The following is an 11,510-nucleotide window of genomic DNA, read 5'->3' as shown; positions in this document are numbered from 1 at the left end:
CTGAATCAACCGAGTCGCGAACAGGCTCCGAAGTGCCGATCTGAATCAACCGAGTCGCGAACAGGCTCCGAAGTGCCGATCTGAATCAACCGAGTCGCGAACAGGCTCCGAAGTGCCGATCTGAATCAACCGAGTCGCGAACAGGCTCCGAAGTGCCGATCTGAAAACTTTGACCAAAGAATGTAAAAAATAACTCTATTTCTCTAATAACTCTACAACTCTATGAAAGACTCACATCACGTATCTAAAAATAAATCGCTATAGTAAAAGAGAAATAATAAGAGGAGTGAAGTTTCCTACCATTCTGCTGTGTTTGGTCCTCACAGGCGTCTCCGCCCCTCACACGCGCGTTTACAGCACTAAATTAATCATCTTTGCTAATTATTATACATTTACTTCATTGTCAGCTTCAGGTAATTCATTTATTATTGTTCAATGAACTGTTTGAAACAAAAAAGGTTGTATTTCAGTAATAATTCAAAATTATCAAAATAAAATATATAAAATAATGGTTTATATTTTAATATCCTTTAAAATATAATTTATTTCTGTGATGTGCAGCTGTATTTTCAGCATCATTCCTCCAGTCTTAAGTGTCACATTATCTTTAGAAATCATGAAAATATGATGATTTATTATTAGAACTATTAATAGTTGTGCTACCAAATATTATTTTGGAATCTGCGATACTTTTTTAAGGATTCTTCGATGTATAATTTTTTTTTTAAAAGAACAGCGTTTATTCAAAATATAAATCTCTTCTAACAATATTTATCTTTGATATCACTTCTCATCAATTTAACACATCCTGAATAAAAGATTCTAAAGTCTAACAAAGAATACAATTTCTTATAAAAAAAAGAAAGGATAAAATTTGACTGACCCCAAACTATTGAACTGTAGTGAATATTGTTAGAAAAGTCTTCTATTTTAAATAAATGCTCTTCTTTTTAACTTTTCATTCATCAAAGAATCCTGAAAGAGGTATCACAGTTTCAGCAGCACAACTCTGATAATAAACCATCATATTATTCTGATTTCTGAAGATCATGTGACACTGAAGACTGGAGGAATGGTGCTGAAAATACAGCTGCACATCACATGAATAAATTACACCCTCATGTATATTAAAATAGAAAAATGTTAATAATATTTCACAATATTACATGTTTTCCAGTATTTTTGATCAAATAAATGCTGTCTTGATGAGTAAAATAAATTCCTGTAAAAAAAACATTAAAAATCATTCTGATCCTAAACTCTGACCGGTAGTATGAGTATGTGTGTGTGTTTATATATATATATATATATATATATATATATATATATATATATATATATATATATATATATAAAAGCCCACTAACACACTGGGCAAGTTTATTTATATAGCACATTTCATACACAATGGTAATTCAAAGTGCTTTACATAAAAGAAAGTAAAAATAATCATAAAGAAAAATTATAACAAAAATAAAACAAGCAATTTTAAAACTTTTATAATGATTAAAAAATGTACTTAATTAAAATGAATTTAAAAACAGTTACAAAATTATTTTACATTAAAAAAAACTGTGAAAATATAGTGCAATCAGTTCGGACATTGCACAGTGCTCATTCAATAAATGCACAGCTAAACAGATGAGTTTCAAGTCTAGATTTAAATGTACTAGTGTTTTAGCACATCTGATCTCTTCTGGAAGCTGATTCCAACTGCGAGCGGCATAGAAACTAAAAGCAGATTCCCCTTGTTTTGTGTGAACCCTTGGTATTTCTAACTGTATTACTTGAGGATGTGCTAATCGCCTTCTTGATATTGATGATCTTCTCAGAAAAAAAGGATGCAAACTCATTGCATTTGCTGTCTGAGAGCATTTCACTGGGAATCTGACTTCAGTCTATGTCTCGTAACTTTGAACGCTCCTCTGGTTTCAGTTGTGTTTTTGTTTATTTTGGTGACGTATAAATAAAGTCTTCCCATCTGCCTGCTCTTGAGTCTTCGCCTCTTGCGATCCGTGACACTACGTCGTTAATAACAATGGATGAAAAGTTTAGAGCCCTACTGATGATTAAGTCTAGAGTGTGTCCACCTTTGTGTGTGGGTCCATGTACATACTGAATCGACAGGTAAAAAAAAGCCTCAAGTCCAAATTTTCATTTATCACCTGTTTGACAAACACTTCCTGGTTCGATGTCCAGATTTGAATAAAAAAAAATCTCAAACATGCTCCAAAGTCCCGATCTGAACCAACCGAGTCGCGAACAGGCTCCGAAGTGCCGATCTGAATCAACCGAGTCGCGAACAGGCTCCGAAGTGCCGATCTGAATGAACCGAGTCGCGAACAGGCTCCGAAGTGCCGATCTGAAAACTTTGACCAAAGAATGTAAAAAATAACTCTATTTCTCTAATAACTCTACAACTCTATGAAAGACTCACATCACGTATCTAAAAATAAATCGCTATAGTAAAAGAGAAATAATAAGAGGAGTGAAGTTTCCTACCATTCTGCTGTGTTTGGTCCTCACGCGCGTCTCCGCCCCTCACACGCGCGTTTACAGCACTAAATTAATCATCTTTGCTAATTATTATACATTTACTTCATTGTCAGCTTCAGGTACTTCATTTATTATTGTTCAATGAACTGTTTGAAACAAAAAAGGTTGTATTTCAGTAATAATTCAAAATTATCAAAATAAAATATATAAAATAATGGTTTATATTTTAATATCCTTTAAAATATAATTTATTTCTGTGATGTGCAGCTGTATTTTCAGCATCATTCCTCCAGTCTTAAGTGTCACATTATCTTTAGAAATCATGAAAATATGATGATTTATTATTAGAACTATTAATAGTTGTGCTACCAAATATTATTTTGGAATCTGCGATACTTTTTTAAGGATTCTTCGATGTATAATCTTTTTTAAAAGAACAGCGTTTATTCAAAATATAAATCTCTTCTAACAATATTAATCTTTGATATCACTTCTCATCAATTTAACACATCCTGAATAAAAGATTCTAAAGTCTAACAAAGAATACAATTTCTTATAAAAAAAAAGAAAGGATAAAATTTGACTGACCCCAAACTATTGAACTGTAGTGAATATTGTTAGAAAAGTCTTCTATTTTAAATAAATGCTCTTCTTTTTAACTTTTCATTCATCAAAGAATCCTGAAAGAGGTATCACAGTTTCAGCAGCACAACTCTGAAAATAAATCATCATATTATTCTGATTTCTGAAGATCATGTGACACTGAAGACTGGAGGAATGATGCTGAAAATACAGCTGCACATCACATGAATAAATTACACCCTCATGTATATTAAAATAGAAAAATGTTAATAATATTTCACAATATTACATGTTTTCCAGTATTTTTGATCAAATAAATGCTGTCTTGATGAGTAAAATAAATTCCTGTAAAAAAAACATTAAAAATCATTCTGATCCCAAACTCTGACCGGTAGTATGAGTATGTGTGTGTGTTTATATATATATATATATATATATATATATATATATATATATATATATATATATATATATATATATATATATATATATATATATATTAGTGCTGTCAATCGATTAAAAAAAATTAACTAATTAATCGCACAATTTTTTAAAATTAATCGCGATTAATCGCGATTAATCGCAATTAAAAGACTGAAACTTTTTGGATATGTAAATGTAAATTGTAAATAATTAATGTAATATTTTTGGATATGTAAATGTAAAATGTAAATAATTAATGTAAACTCAAGACAAAGAAACTATTTAAATTCAAAATATGATTGTTTATTGGAATTTTTGTTTAACTTGTAACACAGATTTTCTCATGTAAACAACATACCTGCAATAAACCATCAATATCTTCCAAATTAACTGTTGGCTTGAAAGCCATATTTATTACAGATATAAAAACACAGGCATGTAAGTACCATTTGAATTTCAAAACAATCAATGCCAATAATAGACAAAAATGATTTCCATGTTGAATTCTAAGTGGACTGCAAAAAATTCCAAAGTATAGTCATTGCCAGTGCTTTAAGTGGGCCAGTATGCACCGGTACCGCCACTTCCAAATATAGCTCTTGAGCATACCGCCACCTCTCCGTGCGCCCAGAACGTGCTTGTAGCGTACCGGTACGCTCATTTGGACATCTGTTTTAATAGAGGTTTTAATCTTTCACCTGCACTGCCGATTTTCAGAGCGCCCTTCACAATGCAAGCTTCCTAATTCATCCCACCCAGAGCAGAAACTACATTACCCATTCACCCATAAGTTATACAAGTGAATAGCGCATGTGTCGCTTTTCCCACTGTTAAGTGTCAACAACTCAACGTGGCCGGAGAAGGTGTGTGAAACTCGTTGTGAGTTATACTAAAGCAAAATCTTGAGTATTTATTGTCTGATAAACATTAAAAACTGTCTGCGGAGGTTGAGTCGTCCTGCAGCCCCCGCTGGCTGCTCATTGGCTGCAGCATCTTTTTTCTAAGTTCTAAAAAAATACCGTAGACGGCAAGGCACAAATTTAGATATTCATTTATCTAATTAATCTATAGCCTATGCACAAAAACAATATGATCTTTTTGTCCCCTTTTTGTTTTAAAGCTTGATGAAGAGAGAGAGCGCAAGTTGCTGCAGCTGCAAGGACAGTGATGCACGCGCACAGGAGTGATTGACAGTTCGCGGCACTGTGTACAAAAAATACTCCGCTACACAATTATTTCTTTATTTTCGTTTAAGCTTATTAACGTTAGCGTTACAGAAAGGTCTGATTTACGCACTGTTACAGTCATTGTTTTTTTTGTTTTTTAAACAATGACATTTGAGTTCATGATTTTAATGTTGCTGTTTCTTGTGGCAGACTGAAGAGTAATCCGGCAGAGTTTTATACTGAAACTTTCCGTCTAAAAGTCCTTCCTTGGTCTTATCCATATTTCTTTGCACGTTGAACACACATAGGCCACAACTGGAAATAAAAAAAACTGCAACCGCGTTAATTGCGTTATTTTTTTTTAACGCGTTAAATATTTCAAATTAATCGAATGCGTTAAGGCGCTAATTTTGACAGCACTAATATATATATATATATATATATAAGCCCACTAACACACTGGGCAAGTTTATTTATATAGCACATTTCATACACAATGGTAATTCAAAGTGCTTTACATAAAAGAAAGTAAAAATAATCATAAAGAAAAATTATAACAAAAATAAAACAAGCAATTTTAAAACTTTTATAATGATTAAAAAATGTACTTAATTAAAATGAATTTAAAAACAGTTACAAAATTATTTTACATTAAAAAAAACTGTGAAAATATAGTGCAATCAGTTCGGACATTGCACAGTGCTCATTCAATAAATGCACAGCTAAACAGATGAGTTTCAAGTCTAGATTTAAATGTACTAGTGTTTTAGCACATCTGATCTCTTCTGGAAGCTGATTCCAACTGCGAGCGGCATAGAAACTAAAAGCAGATTCCCCTTGTTTTGTGTGAACCCTTGGTATTTCTAACTGTATTACTTGAGGATGTGCTAATCGCCTTCTTGATATTGATGATCTTCTCAGAAAAAAAGGATGCAAACTCATTGCATTTGCTGTCTGAGAGCATTTCACTGGGAATCTGACTTCAGTCTATGTCTCGTAACTTTGAACGCTCCTCTGGTTTCAGTTGTGTTTTTGTTTATTTTGGTGACGTATAAATAAAGTCTTCCCATCTGCCTGCACTTGAGTCTTCGCCTCTTGCGATCCGTGACACTACGTCGTTAATAACAATGGATGAAAAGTTTAGAGCCCTACTGATGATTAAGTCTAGAGTGTGTCCACCTTTGTGTGTGGGTCCATGTACATACTGAATCGACAGGTAAAAAAAAAGCCTCAAGTCCAAATTTTCATTTATCACCTGTTTGACAAACACTTCCTGGTTCGATGTCCAGATTTGAATAAAAAAAAATCTCAAACATGCTCCAAAGTCCCGATCTGAACCAACCGAGTCGCGAACAGGCTCCGAAGTGCCGATCTGAATCAACCGAGTCGCGAACAGGCTCCGAAGTGCCGATCTGAATCAACCGAGTCGCGAACAGGCTCCGAAGTGCTGATCTGAATCAACCGAGGGCGCGAACAGGCTCCGAAGTGCTGATCTGAAATCAACCGAGTCGCGAACAGGCTCCGAAGTGCCGATCTGAATCAACCGAGTCGCGAACAGGCTCCGAAGTGCCGATCTGAATCAACCGAGTCGCGAACAGGCTCCGAAGTGCCGATCTGAATCAACCGAGTCGCGAACAGGCTCCGAAGTGCCGATCTGAATCAACCGAGTCGCGAACAGGCTCCGAAGTGCCGATCTGAAAACTTTGACCAAAGAATGTAAAAAATAACTCTATTTCTCTAATAACTCTACAACTCTATGAAAGACTCACATCACGTATCTAAAAATAAATCGCTATAGTAAAAGAGAAATAATAAGAGGAGTGAAGTTTCCTACCATTCTGCTGTGTTTGGTCCTCACAGGCGTCTCCGCCCCTCACACGCGCGTTTACAGCACTAAATTAATCATCTTTGCTAATTATTATACATTTACTTCATTGTCAGCTTCAGGTAATTCATTTATTATTGTTCAATGAACTGTTTGAAACAAAAAAGGTTGTATTTCAGTAATAATTCAAAATTATCAAAATAAAATATATAAAATAATGGTTTATATTTTAATATCCTTTAAAATATAATTTATTTCTGTGATGTGCAGCTGTATTTTCAGCATCATTCCTCCAGTCTTAAGTGTCACATTATCTTTAGAAATCATGAAAATATGATGATTTATTATTAGAACTATTAATAGTTGTGCTACCAAATATTATTTTGGAATCTGCGATACTTTTTTAAGGATTCTTCGATGTATAATTTTTTTTTTAAAAGAACAGCGTTTATTCAAAATATAAATCTCTTCTAACAATATTTATCTTTGATATCACTTCTCATCAATTTAACACATCCTGAATAAAAGATTCTAAAGTCTAACAAAGAATACAATTTCTTATAAAAAAAAGAAAGGATAAAATTTGACTGACCCCAAACTATTGAACTGTAGTGAATATTGTTAGAAAAGTCTTCTATTTTAAATAAATGCTCTTCTTTTTAACTTTTCATTCATCAAAGAATCCTGAAAGAGGTATCACAGTTTCAGCAGCACAACTCTGATAATAAACCATCATATTATTCTGATTTCTGAAGATCATGTGACACTGAAGACTGGAGGAATGGTGCTGAAAATACACAACCCATTCTCACTCCAAAGGCGTCAAAAACCGAAGCATGGTCAAGCGCCCCTAGCGTCACTTTTATGACGCCAAATGTGCCTCTCGGCGTCGAATATCGAAGCACTACGACCTTCATTGCTTTCAATGGGAAACTTTTGGCGTCAGAATTCGACACGAGGACATGAGATGTTTATCGCTATGAAATCACGTTCAAGAAGTCTCATTCAGCACACATCGCGATACTTGCTATCAGTGACAGTTCCACAGTTTGGGTGAGTAGTCGTATATACGCTCTTTTAATGCCTTTTATAAAATGTATTCTGTCTTATTTATTAATCAAATTAGTGCCATATGTTTAATCGCTGTATTATATCGGTCATCCGCGGCTGTCTTTGAGTTTCATTGCGTTTAAATAAATGAACACAGCTGCTAATTAGTCTGATTAAACTCTATCTGTCACGTGACGTGCCATAGACCTTCGATCCGTTTTATATTATTATTAATTTCAGGATCAATGATGTAAGTTGTATTTGTAGTAAAATCATGGTAATCACGACACTTACAATAGTAATAAATGAAATGTGAAGTTAAAACACAGTAAACAGGACATTAGTAACTGTAACTGTAGTTTTACTATAGTATATTAATAATCAATACAACAATACAATAATCACCAAACCAGCTATGTTTGTATCACTGTAATGTTAGTGTTTTTATGTGCTTTTATATGACAGATATCACAGTAATCATATGTTCTGTACCATGCTTTTAATACCTTTTAATGTAAATCCAAAAAAAAAAAAAAAAATCCAATTAAAAATAAATAATAAAACATGCATTTTTCCATCTTGCAGTTCTTTCATATCAGTTTATATATATATATATATATATATATATATATATATATATATATATATATATATTATATCTAAATATTTTGCTCACAGATCATTATTAACATTCTGTATATAATTCAATTTTATTTACTCTCCCCTTTTTATTATTTTTATTTTTATTTTTTGCTGAAAAGACGTAAAGGCAGTCAGCCCAGTGGTGTTTCTGGAGAGGGATTCCTTCAGAAATGGAGAAGACAGAAAGCTGCGGAGGCAGATATTTGCAGCAGTAAGTCTGTGATAGTTTGTCCCTTTTATCAAACGTTCCTGCTGTTATAATTTGTACAGCATTTGTTGTTTCTTAAACTGTTGCACTGTCCAAATACCCACACTTGCCATCTTTGCACTTGACCACTTGATTACTTATTTGAAGTCTTTCCTGTATTTGGCCTAGTGTTCGAGTGAGCATGATAACCACAAGTGTGTGTCGAACTTTTCATGACCTGATGACTGTGTTTCCCAATCCTGATCCTGGAGAACCCCAGCACTACACGGTTAAGGTGTCTCTCTTATCTGCCTTGGAGTCTTCACTGATGAGCTGATGAGTTGAATCAGGTGTGTTTGATCAGGGAGACATCTCAAATGTGCAGTGTTGGGGTTCTCCAGGACCAGGATTGGGAGCCACTGCCTTATGGGACACTTATGTGTTTACAGAGATTTTTAATAACTAATTATCAATATTTCACATACTGTACATTGGACAGCTTCCCATGACCTCTTGTGAGATCTCGGCAAAAAGTCTGACGATTTATTCCAAAACATGATGCATGATGGGATACACTAAGCTTGGTATAGCGCTCCGGAGCAGTATTGGAGAGGTTTAGTGTGTGTTAAGGACGCTGTGCTTTGGCATTATTAAGACAGTCTCGTTCACACACTGTCACGTACACACACTCTCAAGTGGCCAAGACTGCAAGTGTGGGTATCTGGACAGGGTCAAAGTCTTAAAAATGATCCCTAAACACATCACAGTCTTAATAATCCAGTTTAACACTTGTATGATATTGTACAAGCCCCAGGACGGTCTCATCTGACACTATCAAAAGAATTCATATGACTATAGCTTGCTATTAATTACTTGCTTTCAATAATGGATGCATTTAACTTTTAATTATACAGCATCTTTACAGAGGTGTAATGTACAAGTTGCACGTAATTAATAATATTTCCTTCTTTCTGTCTTACAGGATTTTTTGCAGATAATCCTAATGCTGTTCTTCTTTTTCAGGTCTAAAATATCAAGCTCAACAACTCACTCAAGAGCCAACCCTCACAAACCTTCCTAAAAACTAAAAGAGCTATTACTGAGTCTCAGCGAATCTTGCCATGATCAGCTCTTCCCAGGTACATTTGTTTAGAATATTTTTTTAATCAACATTTACTCCTCAAATGCTCTGGTCTGAATCTTACTTTAAATTAACTTAATTATGTTTAATGAGCAATATTATTTGCACACAGAGTAAGTAGAGATTATCTTGTTTCACAGAAGAGAAGGAAGACCAAGGAAATGATTTGCTCAGGATGAGGAATGAAGATGGCCATCTTGTGCTCAAACAAACAGAAGTCCTCTGGTATGTGTGTGTTGAAGCAATGCTGTGTTATACAACATTTTATGATGATCTCTCACAGAACTGTACACTGCACAGACTAAAACACATTTGTGAGAGAAGTCAGGAACTTTGGAGAAAGATTCTAGAGGAAGAAAACACATTTACTGCAACAATAGATGAATTCTAGAGTCTCTGAGAACTACACATGCTAATGTCTCATGAGCAAGACCTTTGCTTCTGTAACTTTTTCTTAATTCTTTAATTTTTATTGCAGTATTTTAATTTGTACAGATGATCTCATCAGCCAAATGAGGGGTTTTGACCAAGTGATGCTCTTGAAAGGAGTGAAAGAAGAGGATGTGGTAAATTGTCTTCAGAGAAAAAGCTTCTCAAAAGGTCTCAAAACAGCTTGAAGAATGGTAAGTGTACAGTACTACAAGGGTCATAGTTGCTCACACTGCTAAAATCACACAGAACATAAGCTGAGCTCTCTGTCCATTAAACAACTTCATCTGGATTGTTTGTTTCACTTTGACCAGGTCTGGGATGTTAGGACTGAGAGATCCTCTGGGCTGAGAACAAGCTACACCACATCAGTGCTGGATATCAACCACAAACTGTTTCCAGACACGAGAGAAGAAGATCACGATGGGGAGATGAAACCAGTTTAGATGTGATGATGGGAATCATTATTTTCTGGAACAGTACCACATGTCTTATATGTATCACATGATCTGTATCACAGTTGACTGGATGGGACTGTGTGACTTTTAAGGACATTTCATCACTCATCTGTGTGAACTGATTTATATATGAAGTTAATGTATTTTTGATGATAATTATTTTCATTGAATCTTATTCGTCTTGATGCTACTTTATCAACTTTATAGTCTATGCTTCAATAAAATGAAAATGGTGAATATTGTGTTCTGAAGATTCTTGTTAAATACATAATTTTACTAGGTAGGCTGATATGTGTTTATTTTAGACTTGGAAAAACTACATATTAATTATTGGGATTATTTTTTTATTTAAGACATAAACATTTTTGATCAGATTAATAACATCTGGGACATCAGTACACCAGAAAGTAATTTTTTTATATTTTAGTAACAAATATGCAAATTTTTTAGTGAAATAAAGGGAGTTACGAGATTAACTATTCTGCATTACAAGATGGTGCCATGGGCTTTATTGTTACAAACACTTGATGGATAACTGAGAATGTAGCAGGAATGATCAATGGGATCTTGTACTGCATTAAAACCAAGAGCACGCACATGATGTCCAGCACCTGAGGAGCAAGATACGGGGGTGAGGAGGACATTTTTACACTGATTTTTGCTAAATAGTTATATATATATATATATATATATATATATATATATATATATATATATATATATATAAATTAATATTCTTAGCACTGCATGAATTTGTCCTTGTGTAATAGTGAAGTATCACAATGTGTATACATTGTCCTTGATTACTGCTTTACAGGTGGGGAATAGATAAAGGCAAGTTGTTGCAGGTTCATCCATTATATTTCTTGCCATATACTTCAAAAATCAAATAAATAATCTATTATTTTCATTATTAAATCATTTCTTTCTAATTTTTCAATGTTTCATCAGATGGCCTCACAATGTCCTGTCAAAAGGTATAATAGTCATGATGAATAGAATAAAAAACAGAGGACTGTGAAAACTGTCAGATATAAATGTGACTCAGCTCAGTTTGTTGTCCATGATGAGTAGAATACATATATGTAGGTTTTACTGCCCTTCTACCCCC

At 34.0% G+C, this 11,510-nt stretch overlaps 1 long non-coding RNA gene across 1 annotated transcript; it reads left to right on the top strand.

Annotated features, from left to right (window-relative positions):
- Positions 1-8,296: 8,296 nt before the first annotated feature.
- Positions 8,297-10,629, top strand: LOC127978937 (uncharacterized). The gene is made up of 5 exons (XR_008158673.1): positions 8,297-8,395; positions 9,395-9,510; positions 9,653-9,737; positions 10,008-10,135; positions 10,256-10,629. It is a non-coding gene; the product is annotated as an uncharacterized LOC127978937 (long non-coding RNA).
- Positions 10,630-11,510: the final 881 nt, after the last annotated feature.

The sequence above is a fragment of the Carassius gibelio genome, chromosome B19 (genome assembly GCF_023724105.1).
Source record: "Carassius gibelio isolate Cgi1373 ecotype wild population from Czech Republic chromosome B19, carGib1.2-hapl.c, whole genome shotgun sequence".
Taxonomy (NCBI): Eukaryota; Metazoa; Chordata; class Actinopteri; order Cypriniformes; family Cyprinidae; genus Carassius; species Carassius gibelio.
This window is presented reverse-complemented; position numbering and strand designations above follow the sequence as displayed.